General features: G+C 36.9%; 1 long non-coding RNA gene across 5 annotated transcripts; it reads left to right on the top strand.

The window, feature by feature from the left end:
- The first annotated feature begins 4,234 nt into the window (after nt 1–4,234).
- LOC147497414 (uncharacterized) lies at nt 4,235–11,444 on the top strand. Of its 5 annotated transcripts, none has more exons than XR_015195126.1 (7): nt 4,235–4,851; nt 7,192–7,263; nt 10,082–10,185; nt 10,296–10,343; nt 10,585–10,644; nt 10,831–10,893; nt 11,006–11,444. It is a non-coding gene; the product is annotated as an uncharacterized LOC147497414 (long non-coding RNA). The 5 variants fall into 5 exon arrangements; XR_015195123.1 differs by having other exon boundaries at nt 4,257–4,851; nt 8,591–10,185; XR_015195124.1 differs by lacking the exon at nt 7,192–7,263 and having other exon boundaries at nt 4,257–4,851; nt 8,591–10,185.
- Nucleotides 11,445–11,694: the final 250 nt, after the last annotated feature.

Here is an 11,694-nt window from a genome sequence, read left to right as displayed (position 1 = left end):
GAGCTCGCATAAACAAGACGCTATTCATAAGCGAAGCAAGGAGGCAATCAAGTACTTCTTTCTTCCACTCCTCGAATCTTCTGTCAGAGGAGTTCTTATACTAGCATATCAGGGTTGTTTTGATTGTTGTTGTGTTTCTTAAATATTGGACTTAGCCTTGCATGAGATTAAGGTCAGGTAGAGAAAAAATGACTAACGTAATCTATCGTGAACGTCAACACACACACCTATCTAGTATACCACACACCACACCTGAAATAATGGCTGAAGAAAGAGAGTCTCGTCTCTCTGACTTTTACAAAGCCTTGAACAATAACCCAAAATCTTGCATCGTTCTATTGACTAAGTCCTTACTATATTCCACCAAATATATTTAATTTGTTACCCGTTAAAAACATTATCAGCACATGCGTAGGATTGACCAAGTCCTTACTATATTCCACCATCCTACAGTTGGTGCTGAACAAATTAAACTGAGGGTGTTTCCTTTCACCCTAGCCGATAAGGCGGCATCTAGGTTAACTGCCCAGGCGCCTAATTCTTTGGACTCGTGGGCCAAACTTATTCAACTATTTATGGAATATTTTTACCCACCACTGAAGACCGATGAAATGCTTTCCAAGATTCATTTCTTTCGAAAGAACCCTCATGAATCATTTTCAGAGGCTTGGAATCGTTTCACCGATCTTCTTATAGAGTGTCCACACCATAACCTTGCGAAAGACATATTAGTTCGTGCCTTTTTCAAGGGACTGTTACACCACCACAAAGAGGTGCTTGACATAATGAATGGGGGTAGTTTCCTCAGTAAAGGAGCCTCAGAGGCTTATAAATTTCTAAAAGATCAGACAAAGCGTAATAATAACTAGGGGGGTAGTGATGATATCTCCCGTTCAGCTAGTTCTTCTACAACAGTTAAGGCTGCCGGTATGTTTGAGATGAAACCCGATCCTGAGCTTAGAAATTTAATCGAATCTCTCACTAAAAAGGTAGAGGCTATTTCTGTTCAACAAAAGCCTATCCCCGTCATGAATATCAACTCAAATCCATGTAATTTATGTTTGAGTCCTGAAAATCTCGACTCCTATTGTCCTTTCGTCTATGAACAACAACAATCACAACAAGATAAGGTTTGCTCCATTAATATCAAACCTAACGTAGCTTGGCGAGAAAACCCCAACTTTGGTTGGCGAAATAATCAACAACCTCCAAGGTTGTTTAACCCAAATGTTAAGCCAACAAACAATTATAACTCAGCTCCACCGAGGCAAGGACAAGGTCAGGGTAATTATAATTATAACAACCAAGCTCAACCAAGAGAAGGACAAGTTCAAGCACAAGGTCGGGGTAATTATAATAATTATAACAATAATAATTATAATGCTAATAGAGGTATCATTCCGGTAAATAATAACTATCAAAATCTACCCATTAATAATCAACGTGACATGGTTCCTGTCACACAACCTATAGCTAACACTCCTCCACAACCGGATCGTTTTGATGCCTTTATGCAAACCCAACAACAAATTTTACAAGCTATCCAACTTTCCTTACAGCAGATAGCACAAGAGAAGGTACAAACAAAAGGTGTGTTTCTAGGACAAGCGATACCTAATCCTAAAACAACAAACACAGCCTTTAAGGTAAACGATAGTACTAGTAAGGACAATAAAAATGTAGGTGAGCTAAATTCCATCACCACTCTCCGTTCAGGCAGAGTGGTTGATAACAAAGTAACTATGCCTATAGTTATCCAACCAGTAGTCCCTACACCAGATATTGAACTATATACTGAAATAGAAACTGAAGATCCTACCCCTGTAGAGGTACCAGTTAAACCACAACCTAAGAAACAAAATGCTAAGGTTAAACATCCTGTTGATCCATATGCTAAATATAGAGAGAAACCACCATTTCCTCAGAGATTAGCTATGTTAAACAAGGATACAAATTTTGACGAGATTAGAGAAGTTTTTAAAAATCTATCGATAAAATTACCTTTTCTTAAAGCAATTAAAAAGTTATCTCACCATGCTAAGTGTCTCAAAGAGTTGTGCACTACTAGGTGTAAGACAAAGATTCCTAAAGACGCCTTTTTAACTGAACAGTTTCCAACTTTAACTGAACACAATGAAATCGTTAAGTACAAGGACCCTGGTCGTCCTACTGTACAATGCACTTTAGGGAATACTCACATGACCACTGCTTTATTAGACCTGGGGGCGAGTGTTAACTTACTCTCTTATTATTTATATAAACAAATAGGTCTATAGGAAATGCAACCTACAACAATGACGTTGCAATTAGCTGATATGTTTATCAAGAATCCTAAGGGTGTAGTGGAAAACGTGCTCGTTAAGGTTCAGGATTTCTACTATCCTGCTGATTTTGTTATCCTTGATACAGAAGTCGCTAACGACTCTGTTCCGATCATTTTAGGGAGCCCTTTCTTGGCAACTGCCAACGCGCTTATAAACTGCCGCGATGGTTCGATGTCCTTGTCCTTTGGCTATCTTTCTATTGAGGTCAATATTTTTAAAATGATAAAATAATTACCTGATACGACTATTGATGGAGAGGTTAGCATGATAGAAAGCTTAGCTCAAGAGTATTTTAACAACACGTTTCCTGAAAATCATATGCACCAATTCATTTCCTTTTGAAGTTCTACTTTCGACAAGGACTCCTTGGACGTAGATGAAATTGGGGAAGATTTCCTTCAACTCTTTTGCAACTGTTCTTTGCCATCTCGCGAGTCCCCACTTATCAACATCCATTCATCCTTTGACGTTATGACGGAAGATAAATTTTTCACCTTCTATCCCAGTGATTCTTTTGACCCACCTATTGAGGAATGTCTGGCATATCTCACGGCTTCTAATGATCTAGACCTGAGAGCTCTAGCTGACACTCATTCATCTTCCATCACCAATATTCCCCACTTTCCACCTTTTCAATGGAACATGGAGTTTGCGCTTGACCCTCTTGCTTCTTCTGTGCTTAATGATTTTCTAAATCCTCTTAATACAGAAATAATTCCCAAGGGAAAGGCACTTGACACCTTCATTTTCAGAATTGAGACAGTTCCCACCTACACCATGAATGAGTTTTGTGCTAAACCCACATCCACATTTCTTCCATTCTTTCCTTCTAAAACTAATCCATATCTAACATATCTTCCACAAACATCCATTTTCTCACGCTCATTCACTTGGACACCCTCTCGTTCAAAGGTAAAAAAGAAGGTGCATGCGCGGTTACGTTCTAGATCTATCAACCTTCGCTTCCATTTCACTAAATTGCGTCGTAGAAAATCTTGGTGTTTGATTCTGTTTGGGGGTGCATTCCATGTTATTTATTTATGGAAAGACCCACAAGTCTTTAGGTTGTTGATTTATGGAAAACTATAGGGTATATATATATATATATCCAGTTGTTTGTTAAAGTCTCGAGTATCTAACTATAAACGACTCATTTTGTTTTTTGGTGTACTTTCTTACAATTCCATATATTAGTTAGTGCACCATTCAGTAACCGGCGGGCCCTCCTATGTAGTGTGTGGTCAGAAGTCGGGATCCTAAGTCCACGTTTAACATAATTCACGTTTTCCACTCTTGCATGTATTCTCGGTTTTTGAGTCATGTTCCTCTATGGTGTGAATTATGCATTTATTGCTTTATTGTTTTTCTCTATTAAATCTTTTTCATAAAAAATATAAATAAATTCTAAAATCATAAAAATAGTAATTTAGGAAGTCTCGGGAATCTGACTTTAAAAGACCCACTTTTAAAACAAATTTTCTAAACTTCGTTGCCAAAAATTTGTTTGGGGGTGAGGTGTTCGTTTTCTATCCTTGATTGTTCAACTTTCCATTTGTGTTGCTTAGACCATTTAATTGTATTTCGATTCGGGTTGACATTATCTATGAATTTAGATTTCATTCGTTCGTATAACTTACTTCATGCACGCACTTCGAAGTATTTTCTATCTTCTTATATGTCACCCATGGTTGGAATAGAGTGTTTTATAAATTATTAATTGGATTGGAAATTCTTTTCTGATCGTTTTCATATCTCATTCGCATAAATCGGATTGGTAACGAAGTGGTAATTTTAGTTTGAAATTGTGCGAAAAATCGACAAATTTCGAAAATCGAATTGGGCTTGGGCCCAATCTCGCATGCACGTGCGTCTCCTTCCTCCAAATCAAAAACAGAATCGCGATTTCCTTCACTTCTACCATTAACAAAGCTTTAAACCCTAAAAAAAAAAAAAAAACCCACGCCCAAAGTTCAAATCAACTACAAAAATGCACATAGATAGCATTTATTCAATAGCATTTATAAAAAAAGCGCTGTGAAATTTCTGGAGATAGCGTTTGCTGATTTAGTGCAAGGAGTCTTTTTAGCTGGGACAATTACCATTGCGTTGGGCGGAAAATAGCTATAAAATTGATTGCGTTTTTGGACCTTTGCTATTGCAGGCAGGTCTCAACGCACCCAATTTTAAGCCGCTTAAAAGGAAAATCCCAAATTCAAGCCCGCGTTCTTTTTGTCTATTTTCCCTCTTTCCAAATTTCAGAAAACACCCGCAGAGAAAACCGCCACCACCATTTTCTCTCTAATTCAAACCCTCTTTCCACCACCTCCAATCACCTCACCACCACGTCCAAAACCGCGCTGCCACCTCCAATCATCCCACCACCATATTTACCATCACCGACCCATAAAAAATCTTTCCTTTCTTTATTTTTAACAAGAAAAGTCAATTCTTTTGAATTTTTCCAAGGTTCTTTGAATGTTTTGCAGTGAAGGCATCGCCTTTTCTGGGTTATAATCATATTCTGCAAGTAAGTTTTCAGTTCCATTTCTGTCTCAGTTATTTTATCTTTATTGCAATTTTACTTCAATTGTTTTTTTCTTTATTTATTGCAAAACCTTTGTTCTCTTTCTCTGGTCTCTTCATCAAATTGAAACCGTGCTAAAATTTTGAATCTATTCAATTCAGTTGGCGTGTATTTTTTGCTAGTGGCTGGTTGTACCAATTATTGTGCTTCTCAGGCCAATTATTATATGTCTGCGCTCGTGTATAATCCATCTTCTAAGTTAGACTAAACTTGTTTGCCAGTGAATAGATTTACTTCCTCTACCTATATAGTACTTAATCTATGTGAGTGGATTATGGTACCAACAACTGTGAGGTGAATTTTGTCTATTATTGAATATAAACTATTCAGTGTCAAACTCTGGACTTAAATTCTTCTTTTACTTTCAGACTATAATAGTCCTTCAGTTGTTTGTATCAATAATAATATCTAATTTGTACCTAATCCTAGAGTGGACATAAATATTAAAGCTTTAATAAGATGGCGGGAATTTGTACTTGATGGACGATTGGTATGTTGGACCTCAAACCAGACCACATGTATACTTTGTTGCAGGAATCTAATGTTGGTATAAGAAGCAAAAAATGGGAAACTTATGAGAGTGGTTGGTCATGAGCATGATGGGCCTCAGTACAGGGCATTGGTTTAGATGTTTATGTTGGCAAAGGCACAATGACATTGAGATAGACGAGTGTCATGTTTGGTTACCTGTAATTCGTTTTCTTCATGCATTATCATTTACATTGCCCCCTAGTGTTGCTGGTTATCATCATGGCCGGTCATGTACAACTAAGTGTTGGAAACTTGAATTGCTACTCGTTGGTTGCCAAAGCTGACAATGCAGTGTAGTACCATCTGCTTGTCATGATTTCCTGTGTACATATTAAGTAATTTCACCAACTATATGTACTAATAATATGAAATATTTAACAATATCAGTGGATTACTCTCTTAGTTTGAAAGACGCAACGAAATGATCATGTTAGAAGTTGAGTGTGTCACTACTAAGAATGTTTGATTGTTTTAACTTCAAAACAAACGCTAAACTCAAATATGTACTTTGTTGATGCTTAAATATTTTGCATGTTGTGTGTTTATTTTTTTATTGTATGCTTAGAAGGTTTGCACGTTGGGAGCTATATATGCTTGTTTTGTATTTAGGTTTCTAATCCATTCTTGTAGTTTAAGTTGATATAGGAAAGTCATTTAAAGCTTTAGATTCATTAGTAAGTTGATTAAGATGTGGAAGTTTCAATGGTAGACTAATTGCTTGTGTAATAATCTAGAAGTTAGCTAAGGACATTTCTCTAATTTTTTACATATGATTAGGGCTATTGTAGTAATTTTATTTTTTTAACGATAGCTAATTTATTTTAGAATTTAAGCCGTGATTTTTAAAAGGTCTTGTAGATATATGTAACTTTCTCTCACGTGTGTATCGGATATATTACTTTCATATTGTTGGAATAGCCAAGTGTATGATGTTAAGTTGTTTTCATATTTGATGCTGCTTAATTACATAAGATTAGATGCGCCGTAACCTTATGATAGCTAGTCGGCTTTGGTATGTTACTATCAGGAGGTGGACTTGAGCCCACTAACTCTTTTGATCAGAGAACATACACCTATTCTTTTGTAACTTTAATGCATGCATGCCACCTCTTAGTTGTGTATGCCATGTATGCCACCACCTTTTACTTGTTTTATAATCCTTGGTTTTAGATAGAGAAGAAAGGGGGAGACCAGATGGAAATTCTGAACAGGAAGTTTTTCATTTCTTGAGCGAGCTAGTTAGTTATATGTAGTGGCTGGTTAACTTTGAATAAAGGGTCGATAAGGGGTGCTTGTTCCTTCTCTTATTACATACATACATACATGGGATTAATTTATTTCATAATTGAAGTATATGAAGGACTCACTTTACCTGATGGGCAGCAAGACTTATCTCCTTCATGGATGTGATGAGCTAACTTGATTAGCTTAGTTTAACGATCTCATTCCTTTTGATTGGCTGGGAGATCAACTCATATATATCTGATGACGGCATATGCAATTACATCAAGTGGCTATTATTTGCTCCTTTTCATTCTTTAATATTTGAACTTGTGGCATATTCATTTAGTACGCATGATAGTTTCCAACTTCATAATTCAAGGGTAAACAAGGCAAGTGAACTTATAAGAAACTTACTTGCTACTGTGAATACTCAAAATGCAAGTGACTGATGTACAAATACAATAGCTGATTTGATATTTGCTGTCTCGGTAGTGTACTCGACTTGACAATCTTAATATATCTGTGTAGGGTGAAAGTCAAAAAGTTGTGATTGAGCAAGTGATACAGTCAACTAGTCCTCCAATTACTTCACTTTCACAGGTTTTTTTTTAAGAATGTTTAAAGAAAAGTACTACAAATCTTAATTAGTAGACTAACAACTAACCAATGGTTCTATTTTTCTGCTTAGCTGTGTTGTATGGGTACGGGTACGAGTGTCGGGTTTAGACACGGGTACGGCGGTTTGGACACAGCGAGGTCTAAAAATCAAGACACGGGGACACGACTAATATTTTAATTTAATATTATATTTTATTAAAATATAAATTATTTTAAATAGAAAAAATATATATATATTTTGATAAAGCCCATTAGCCATTTAAAACAGTTTTTGTTAACTTTAGATCTTGAATATAACCATTCTAAAAAACCCCAAGTCCACATTGCTTATTAAAAGCCCAATTAATCTTATCTAAGTATCTATGGAAAAAAGTAACAAAATAGCCCAAGCCCACATCCCTTATTAAAACAAAGTTAACAAACAAACCCTAGATCTTAGATCTAGGTTGCAGCCGCCGGCCATAGAAGAAGATGGTCTGTCCACATCAATCCGCCACCACTCAAGAATTCAAGTCAGTCTATTCTATTTCTCTCTTTCTTCCTTCTTTCTTAATCTTCCTTCTTTCTTAATCTTCTTTTTTTTTCTTTGAAAAATAAAATCAGATTCAAATGCGATTATCAGAATAATGTGGTCGGTCGGTGTTGACGACACCGACCCTGACACGCCGGAATAATAGGAGTACCCATGCAACACAGCTGCTTAGGATCAAGGCATAGGTAGTGGTGATCAGGGGATACAAACTACTCCATAGGTAAAATATTTATTTTTGCAAGCAGGGGTAATTTGTGGCTTACTTGGTATGGCGTGATATTTTATCAAAGTTAAAAAGGTCATTATGCACTAGGGCTGTAAGATTAGAGTTAGTGTTCTTAAGGTGTTGGTGAAATTATGAACTAGGTATAATATCAATAAAACAAATACTGCTGTGAAACAGTAAATACCACTCCTTTCCCACTTGTACCAGGAGCAAATACTGCTCGTTCACGATCATCTTCAGCAGAGACTTCGAGGGGGCGCGCGCTTATAATAGTATGCTATGTTGTAAGGGCGTGTGCCAATCCTTTAATTTATAGTTCTTGGGTTAATAACTTGTTTATCTTTACTTACCCGCAATTCTGTCTCCGAGTTAGATCTAACCCATTCCTTCCCACTTGCGGCCAATCATTTCCGCCCATCAGAATTTTTTTGGGTTTTCATCAGACCCTAAACTATTGAGTCTGGCGTTTGTGTTCTTCCCTCCACCTTCTCCTCCCTCGATCCGATAGTTCTGCTGGGCTTCTAATGCTTGTTCTTCATTTGCACTTGCAGTTCCCGAACTATCTTCCCCAGCTTGCCCGATATCATCAGCCCAAGAGCTCTTTGCTGTTGGTGGTTGTTGCTCTCTCTCCTCTGCGTTTCCAGTAATGTTCTTGTTTCCTGGATGTAATGTTTCTTGAGTTCGTACTCCCTGGTCCTTCAAGCCCGCGACTTTATTCACTGTGTCTTGCGTTTCTTCAGTTCTGGCTTGCGTTTCTACTGGTCTGGCTTGTGTTTCCATCAACTTCGCATAATTTAGACCAGATAGGTCAAAACTAGTCAACGTCCATGGCTCTCTCAATCAATTTCATTTTAGTATCAATTTTTTGCCCCAATTAATTGTCGTCCATCGTCCAACCATGTTTCCGACATTGTCCTCCTCACGTAGTTTGTCCCTTACTCTTTTCTTATACATTTGACACGTGTCAGAATTCCACAAGATTGATCCACTGGTCCTGGTTCTTAAGTGCCAAAGTTATAAGTTTCGGCGACAGCGAGCAAGAAGACATAAGAAGCTGGCACTTGGTGTCACTTGTAGGCTTGCAGGAATTTTTGAACTTTAGGCGAAAGTGAAACCACATGCAATAAAAGGCCAAAATCACATGCAATTAGATCATCATATAAGAGTTGATACTTGCTGGCATGACACGTGCCGTATGTTATTTAATTTTGGCGGGACCTGAAGAATCATATTTGTCATGGTTAGGAGATCCACGTCTTCAATGTGTTCTTTGGCTGGAGTGCAGGGCATCTATGATCGACCTCTCCTTAGCTTAAATTCAGAGATGGGTGAAGGGCTGGACTGAAGGAGTAATATACTTCAAAAGAGTCGATACTTGACATCTCCATACATTTTAGGAGTCCTTTTAAGCACCCCCAAAGTTTTGGAAAAACTCTATTACTGCCAGTTTAGGAGTGCTGAAATTTGGATTTTGAGATCGGACGAGTATTTCGGCTTTCAGCAAAACGAAACAGCATGCAAATAACCTACATAGGTTCGAAATCTGTTGATTTCGATTTCTTTTTGAAATTTTCCAGAATTTGTTGGAATTAGAAGTGAAATTCTAGTTTTTAGAGTTTTCAAAATTCTAAACTATGATTAAAGCAAGTCCTATGGTAACATGCTAAATGGGTGCCACATTAGAAATTTAAGATGAAATTGATTGAGTGGGCCTTCTTCTAAATCTCTCCAGCGATCCTACTCCATACTTAATGAGCACTGACTTAATCAGCTGTGACCAGTACAGACTCTGATCCATTGAGTTCAGAGCGGGTTATCTGGGTATGTTTGTTTCTTTAGTTATTTCTTAGCATGTGGTTTCGGTTGGAATATTCTTTTGCAAGCAGATTTTAGGAAGTAGTATTATTATAGTGTAGGATGATTAATAGATTGGATATTATTGATGACCTATTGACTACGTTTCAGAACATAGAGCTTAGTTTGAAATTATTTTGTATTCCATTCTTGTACTACTACTTTCCATTTCTCTTATTTTCTTCAAGTTCACTTTGGAGTTAATAGTGGTGCAACAAGGTTTGCATTAGAGCAACAGGCAGTAAATGAAGCTACTTTCCGTTGCCCTGATGAGTTTGGATGGAAACCCCAGGTTAGTTAGTTCCCTTGTTGGCCATTGCATGATGTATTGCATTATTCAGTTCACTATTCTCCATATTTCATTCAACATTGATGAAGCACTTGTGTTTTAATAAAATCCAGAAAGCCCCAATCATTCCTGCATATGGAAGTATAACCCGAACACAAGAGGTACGTGGTGCAATGTTAATTCGTTCATTTTGTGTACTGTCTATTGTTTCCTTGGCAATGTTAATTCGGTCATGCTTGTGAGGCCATTTTGTGCGAACTAACGGCAGCTAGCTTGAGATCGAATGCTTAAGAAGATTGGTAGGGAGAATATATGCAAGTTGGTTGTGTATGGGTCTGATCAACAAACTCATTATGCATTTCAAAAGGTTGCTCGCTTATGGATATATTTTTTAATTTGTAGGATCAAGACCTAGGGAGGCATCATGGAATACAAAGTAATCCTCCATCTACTCTTCCACAGGTATATATATATGTATATATATACTCTTCCACAGTATATATATATATAACTTTTGCTTCAGTTGAACTCTCTGCAACAATCTACAAGCAGGTCTGCAACCATATGATTATCTCCACCCGCATGCAAAACTTGAAATATGAGAGGACATAAGGAGTTATTATACTGACTTTCTTTTTGTTTGGGTAGGGTCAAGGCATACGGAGTAATGATCAGGGTATACAAACTACTCCTTCAACTACTCTTCTACAGGTAAAATATTTCATTTTGCAAGAGTTTGCATATTTGATTAGTGTCATGGTGTAATGTATAATGGTGTAATGTAATGTGTGCCTAAGACTATTCTTTTGTTTTGGAAATGTAGTCACATGGACGACAGTGCAAGTTGTTGAATTGGGCGGCTCCACATGAATTAGTTGCTAAAGGACGTTGGGAGAGTGACGATCTTTTTAAACCGGTACATGGTGTGCCTCTTGGAGATAATGCCTCCAAAGTTTGGGTAGAGGAAGTTGTGAACGCAGAACCACGTCTTTGGAGAGAAAATTCTGAATTACAAACAGTGGGAGATGCTAAGGGGACCGCAATTGCATGGCCTTCAAAGTACATAATATTTATTGATCACCACGCGAAGTAAGCCGACTGTATCATTTTCTTTCTTTAGTGAAATGAATTTTTGTGAAAACTTGAATCACGTTTTTTGTTTTTTTTGTCCTTGTACAGTGGAATTGAATACTATCACATTTTTTGTTGTTTTGTCATTGTACAGTGGAATTAAATACTATAACTCTTTTTGTTTTTTTGTCCTTGTATTGTGGAATTGAATACTATATTTTCGCTATTAATGAATGAAGTTTTTTTTTGTTTATCGTGTATTGGATTTTAAAGTATATTTGCACAGGTGGTTACAACAATAATTCAGCGCTACAGATTTATGGCTCTGATTGAAAATATATATTTGCACAGGTGGTGGTTACATAGGTCTCTAAAATTTATAATTAAAAAAAAAGAAACTATTGAAATAGGAATAGCGCCAAAATAAAATGCTATTGAAAT

This window comes from Coptis chinensis, chromosome 5 (assembly GCF_015680905.1).
Source record: "Coptis chinensis isolate HL-2020 chromosome 5, ASM1568090v1, whole genome shotgun sequence".
Classification (NCBI taxonomy): Eukaryota; Viridiplantae; Streptophyta; class Magnoliopsida; order Ranunculales; family Ranunculaceae; genus Coptis; species Coptis chinensis.
The sequence above is the reverse complement of the archived record's forward strand: the minus strand, read 5'-3'. Positions and strand labels throughout refer to the sequence as shown.